This window comes from Chelonoidis abingdonii, chromosome 2 (genome assembly GCF_003597395.2).
Source record: "Chelonoidis abingdonii isolate Lonesome George chromosome 2, CheloAbing_2.0, whole genome shotgun sequence".
Classification (NCBI taxonomy): domain Eukaryota; kingdom Metazoa; phylum Chordata; order Testudines; family Testudinidae; genus Chelonoidis; species Chelonoidis abingdonii.
In genome coordinates this window covers 53,670,027-53,677,447 of record NC_133770.1, presented here as the reverse complement: position 1 = coordinate 53,677,447, position 7,421 = coordinate 53,670,027, and positions in this window count along the sequence as shown.

Here is a 7,421-nt window from a genome sequence, read left to right as displayed (position 1 = left end):
CTGAACTGGAATAAAGAATATAATTTTAGACGAATGTGAAGGATACGCAAGTCTCATGTAACTATGTGCACTAAATCCGTATGTAAGAGAAGAAAAGAGCAGCATGAATAGGGAGTAATGAATCTGTGTTAGAGTACAGCATGTCTTCTGTGCCAAATGATCCATGTTGTATCTAAAAGAGAAAAACAGAAGAAAGAAAACTGCTGAATGGGAGATGGAAAATTAATTTGAAGAACAAGTACTTTCTCTGCTTAAAAGAAAATTCAAACCATTTTTCTCAGTACAGGTCAATAATGTTCCCAGGCTAAGAAGCAAAGCTTTCCAGGAACAAACTGTGAAATGGATTCGAAAATAAAATTTTCAACACAATTAATATTTCTGAGGTTATTATGCAAAAAATCCCTCTCACCTAAACCAACAAATGCTGTTACTCCAGCACATAAGGGTGATGGTAGCTCAACAGAATACCAATTCTAGTGTTGCAACTCAATATCTCTCTCATTCTTTCTCATGACTAGTAAGAAGAGAGAGAAAGAAAGAGAATTGTCCACAAGTGGAGAATTAATAGCACATATACACTATCTTTTTTTTTAACATCCTCAGGTCACTGTCCTATGGAAGGTCCTATGGAAAACAGTGATCCTAAGCATGAATTCATTGGGTCACATCCTCAGCTCCAGCCATGCTATGCTTGGTACCTGAACTGATCCATTGGCCCTGGTGTAATTTAAAGCAACCTCAGATCTGTTCTAAATTCTGCCAGTTTCACCAGGCTCCTGTCGTACCCTCCAGAGATTGCATGAATGCGGCAGAACTCTTCATGCCTATCTTCTGATCTTGACATGCTCCCTATGTTGCAGAGGACTGGAAAGGTATGACATACAAAGGGAAGCTGCCACAGATTGTAGGTTCAAGAGATTTTAAAAGTAGTTGTCATTTATTTTCAAGTATATCTTACCATTTTGTCATGGTATTTTTACATTAGAAGTTCTTCATTGAACAAAATAGATGGAAATTTCTGGAAAATAAAATGACCACCTCTTTTTCTGCTAACAACAGAGCAATAGCTTGCAGCTAGAGAATACAACTGAAAAATATTTGCTTGGTGTCATTTGAAGAAATAAACCAATAAGACAAAACTAAGGTGAAGAATCATCTCAGGAATCACACAACTGATGCAAATTATGGTACATAGGTAAAATACCTTTACATTAAGACTTGGACATTAAGCTGGCAATGGACTGGTCATGAGTAAAGAGCAAATCTACCTAGTAAGTTATTAGTTTACCTACTAGGACTGCCTCCATGAGTTAGGTGAGCTAGATTTACCCCTTGATCTATTTAATGTAAGTCTAAAACACAATATCTTTCAGTGGATACAAGTATTTATAAATACATACAGACACAGCGTTAGCTCCTAGGTGTGGTTGATCATCCTGGAGTGCAGGTCAGGGAAGGTTGCTCCTTTTATTCTGTTGCTGCCTCTGTTCAACTCTGGTCCTACTTTGTCAAGTTAGAGGAGCCCAAGCAAATAGCCACAAAGAGCTAAAACTATAGCTAAGAACTGGTGCACCATAGGGGCATTTCAGCCATACTCCTTTTCCTCAAGCCTCTCCCACTTTTCCCTGCTACACCAGCAGCAAGAATGAGGAGGAGCATCAAAGCCCCTATGGCAGCTCTGTGCCATGGGAGATCAGATTTACTTCAGTGCAATCCTCCTTTGGCCAGATAAGACAGTTTTAGGGTCAGTTTGCCCCAGCAATATAGTGCAAAACATCTGCACAGCACTGAAGAATCTGATTCAAAATATTCAGCTCTCTCAGATCACTCAATGGGACTTATCAGCTACCATGTTCAGTAAAGATCCCTAATATTACCAGTAAGAATCCTTTTGTCACACATGGTGATATTTTGCCATGTTTCGTGCTGGCCTGCTTTCACTCTATATGCAAGTAAGTACTACACTACTTTAAAAAATGGAGATACTAACATATTTTGGACCAATGATTACTCTGAATGCTGCTGACCCAGGATTTTAGGCTGTTCAGAAATGGAAACCTGGGATGCCAAGCCATGGCATTGCCTGATAAATAAAAATGACCATCTATTAAGACAAATACCTTCAACTGGTGGACATGAAGTGTTTTTTATTATATAAGAATTTTTTATGGTAGATGAGTAAAATATCAATCTTTTGTTATTGCTTGCAATAGTTAGTGTTTGTCAAGATTTAAAACGTTTGCTTTCTGACGTTAAAATTATTCCAACACCTTGGAGAATGTGCTGTTCCTTACCCTTCACCAACACAACAGATGCTAGAAATTTAAAAAAATAGATTTTTCATCTTATTATCATATGAAATGTCTCCAGGAATCTTTAAAAAAGGAGATGATTCATATTCTTAATGGGCGAAGTTCTTTTAATAATTCATACATTTGTTTCAAGTTTGTAGTTTTTTAACAGAACAATTCTCATGAACATATCAAAGAAAACGCTCAGAAGCTTCAGCCTTCACTTTTAATTCTTTACTACTGATTTCTAGGGTGCTGTATTTATTATTAACGTTTTCAGTGTAATAATAGCATACAAACTTAACCAATAAGATACAATTAGTTGATACGTCCTGTCCCTAAAAAGGTTTAGGAGTGTTTATTGACTACATTTTGCAATACTTCAGTGTAGTGAGTGAGTTACATTGATGGGAGCTACATTTTATTGTAGAGGCTTACAGAGTTAAGTCGATGTAAGCTACTTTACATCAGCCTAACTCTGTAGTGTAGACCAGGCACAAGAGTGGCATGAAGGGACAAACAGGAGTCCAGCAGGGAAGGCAGAAAAGAGTGACACTGTCCATAAGGTTGGCTGAAGCAAGTCTAACCAGAGTCCCTCAAAAAAGTCAACCAAACAAAAAAAAATAAATCAAACAAAAACACTGTGACACTGGTAGACCAGGTGCTAGCTCTTGACAAGGCTGTAGGCATCAGCTTGGCACTGACAAATTCATGGCTGGAAACCAGACCAGCTCAATTGTTTGTTAGTATTGTTCAAGATAGCAGTTAGATTTGTAAAGATGTGTTTAGTTTCTATAAAATACTTGTAAGTTGCTGCATGCATTAATCATACTTGTAATGTCTGTATCCCATGTTATAAAGTAATATGTAAGACAGGGGTCAGCAACCTCTGGCACGCGGTTCGCCAGGTAAGCACCCTAGTGGGCCGGGCCAGTTTGTTTACCTGCCACATCTGCAGATTCAGCTGATCGCGGTTCCCACTGGCCACGGTTCAGGGCTCCAAGCCAATGGGGGCTGCGGGAAGTGGCGGGGTTGAGGGATGTGTTGGCTGGGGCTTCCCACCACCCCCATTGGCCTGGAGCTGTGAACCACGGCCAGTGGGAGCCACGATCAGCCGAACCTGCGGATGCAGCAGGTAAACAAACTGCCCTGGCCCGCCAGGGTGCTTACCGTGGCGAGCCGTGTGCCAGAGGTTGCCGACCCCTGTGGTAGACTTTGGCAGACAGTCTTGGGTCAGCAAAGTGCTAAGTACATTATATATGACATACCATTTGGCAGATATTGTTTCCTGTGGTTACATTTTTTCTCTCTGCTGCACTAAAAATATTCCAGAGGAGGTCAGACAGATGCTATAATGGCCCGATAGTACTTAGCTTTATTAATAATATCCTCATCTGGAGACACTATACATGAAATATGATTTTAGACTAAGAAACATTAAGAAAAAAGGAGTCGAAATTTAATTTTAAAAGTGCCATGTAACAATATTAAAGGGAAAATATCTTAACTGAGAGAGACATTATGCTAAATAACACAAAAGTAGATGTTGTTGTAACCCAGATACTTTATACTGTAACATTTGATTTTTAAGTCTAAAAATAAGTAGAGAAGCAGGTGAAGAAGAAACATGCATTTGTGGTAACTTAGCATGTGGTAACTTAGCATGAATCTAGGAGACTCAACATTAATTTTTATAGCAACAGCTCCATTAATTGTTGGACCAGTTTAGGCCCTGAACCTGCATGACATCCATGTGAGTGGATTCCTGTTTGACTCATATTCAGGATTTGGGCTTTAACATCTTGGAAATGGTTGTGGGACCAGCTACCCATTATCATCCATGGCATTCCTAGCTAAAAGTGTTAGATTGGGGGGTTTGCTGTTTGTTTGTTTGAGTTTTGAGTGTTATGTTGTTTGTTGTTCTGTCACATTACACTGCATTGTGATTATGTGGTATAAGGACTTTGGGACACCAGCAAGCTAGGAAAATAATCAGAATAATCACAGTCCCATGCCTCTCAAATATCCCTCATTTCTCCTCTGTTCGCTCTCTCCTCCTTCTCCCCTGTCTCAGTTGCCAAAGTTTCTTAACTGCTTTCCTTCTCTAATTCCTCCACTTTCCCCACATAATCCCATCCCATGTCATCTCCTGAACTCCCTTGCACCCACTCTCATTGCATCCCTTAAACTTCTCCTGAACATCTCACTCTCTTCTGGCTTTTTTCCATTCACATTATAAGCATGCTTTAGGTTTTCCCTTTTGAACCCTTTGCCCCTCTTGCCATTCCAGCTACTGCCACATCTCCCTTTCATCTCTAAACTCAATGAATGTGTTGTTTACAATTGATGTCTGGAGTTCTATACTAGACCTTCTTGAATCCAGATTTTGCCCCTTGCATTCCAGAGAACTATCTCTCACCAAAATCTCTAAGCACCCATTTCTAGCTATAGCTCAGAAACTGTACTCATCCAGTCAGCCACCATTGATCATGGTCTTCTTTAAATCCTGTCCTCCTTCAACTACTGTAAATCTTTCCTTTCTTTGTTCTCCTCTCTAATAGCTTCTTCAGCATGTTCTTCAGCATGTTCTTCAGCAGATCCTCCTCACCCCCCTCCAACTTTCTGTGGAGATTCCATAGAGTTCCATCCTCAATCCCTCTCTCTTCTCCTTCTACACCTTGTCTTTGGATAATTTGATCCACAAACAAAAATTTATCTACCATCTCTATGCTGACAATTCACAGATCTGCCTCTGTTCTCCAGACCATCTCCTGATGGCTAAACTAAAATAATGGCCTGTATCTCCTCGTGAATTTCCAGCTATAAATTTAAGCTCATCTTGGATAAAACAGAGCTTCTATTCTTTCTTCTCAAATCCTTCCTGCTTCCTCATTTTTCAATCACTGTAGAAAACATCACCATCCTGTGAGTCACTCAGGCCTGTAACCTGAGTGTCACTCAGATCTCTCTCTAGGTCCTTGCATCTAGGTTATATATAATCCTGCTAGTTCTTTCTGCATAATATCTCTAAGAGAGGGAATTTCCTATCCATCCCCATAGCTGAAACTCCATATCTCCCAACATTTCCTGTAGCTAAAGTAGGATCGGTGCTGCCTCTGAGGGGTGGGAAGCCCAGGGTGGAGTGTCAGATGGTGCTCTTAGACTGTGGAAGGCCCTAGGCAGGGATCAGGTTGTGCTGCCAGGGGCTGGAAGACCTGGGGAGCAGTTGCTGAGTGAGCCTACCCCACATTCACCCCACAGTGGCAGATCCTGCAGCTTCTGTCCCACTGGGCTTGACTCCTTGCTCCAGGCATTGCAACCTGGCCCCTAGTATCTGGGGTCACAGTACTACTCACCTTTGTCCTGTCACTACTATGACCCCAGGCACAAGGGGCCAGGTCACAAGAGCTGGAATGGAGAGCTGAGTCCAGCCAGCCCCACAGAACAGGAGCCACTGGGGCAGCAGGTTTTGGGAATCAAGGCAGCACAGTCCTGTGAAGCCAGGGACTGTTGTGAGGTATAAAGCACAAATCCAGCTCTCATCAGCTTTGTGGTCTTCACAAATAGGCCTTCACATCCTATCCTTACACCATCTATCATCTCCCATTCACAACTGACATGTTGACTACAGATTCCTACTGGCCAATGATGCAGCTTTCATCACCCACTTGTTAATTCTTCAACCAAGCACCTGTGTGATTCCTCCCTTGCTGCCCCTCATTCTTGGGAGAGATCCCTGTAAACATCCACAAAGCTACCTCGCTGTCCTCCTTCAAACCCCACCTTAAAACTCTCCTTTGCAATGCTGCCTATAAAAGACTTGACAACAGTTAGGCAGCTGGTGAACTGGGATTACAGCTTATCATGCTGATCAATATTCTCTCCCTCATTGGTCTGCCTGTTCTCTTTTGTCTTAGACTGCAAACTCTTTGACGCAGGAACCATCTTTTTGTTCTGTATTTGGACAGCACCTAGCACAAAGGGGTCCTGCTCCATGACTGGGACTCCTAGGTACTACTTAATAGGAACAAATATACCTCTACCTCGATATAATGCTGTCCTTGGGAGCCAAAAAATCTTACCATGTTATAGGTGAAACTGTGTTATATTGAACTTGCTTTGTTCCACTGGAGTGCGCAGCCCTGCCCCCCCGGAGCACTGCTTTACCACATTATATCCAAATTTGCATTATATTGGGTGGTGTTATATCAAGGTAGCGGTGTAATATTAATTTTATTGCACTCTACTGGTGTCCTCTCACTTTTATTGGTGAGGAGAACCTGAGGCAAGGGCACTGGGAAAAGTAAGAACCCATTACCCTTTCTTTACATGTTTTCCTCTCAAATGCCCCTCATGTTTGTCCCAGTTCCCATTGCTCCACATAAAGCGCATTTTTGTTATTGAGTAAGCATGAAAAAGGGAGATTACAGAAGGTGCCATTTATGGTGAAGGAAGGAATTAGAGCTATTTAATTTTCCTAATTGAATCATTTTTGTGTGTCCCTCATTTGGGGGCTTTATCCCACAATGCGTCCCACACCCATGCCTTGGTTAGAGAGCAAACTAGCCAACTCTCAAAAATTTATTGCGAGAGATGTGATTTCTAAGTAAAATTAAGCCTCACTCATGATCTTGTGATAGACCTCTCAAAGTTCAGGATTTTTTTTTCAGCTCCAGTTGTCAGTCACAGGCAGCTGCTTCCCTGCCAACCTGGGAAGTGGGAGTGTTACCCCAGAATTTCACAGTCCTGCATGTACCCCAGAATGTGACAGTACTGCAGTCAGTAATTTTGTATGTTGAGCCACGGCCAGCTGAAAATCAAAATCACATAGCTAGGAAAATCTTTAGGCCCTGAGAGGCAAGGCCAAATAATGGCATGTCTTCAATTTTGCTATCAGAATGGGAGGATGGGATAAGAAATGAATGTATTGTGAGAATAGGAGTGTTTAGATGGTTGACCTTGGCATGGAGCACCTCTGACTCCTTTGATATGTAAGTTTTATTATTGTTATTGTTGGTGTGACGAGGCATAACCCTAGGTAACTAGGGAAGGTGGAAGATCACGAGTGCCGATGAAGCCCTCCTGCTCAGGCCTCAATGAACCATTGTTCCTCCATGTTAAACACTTTGT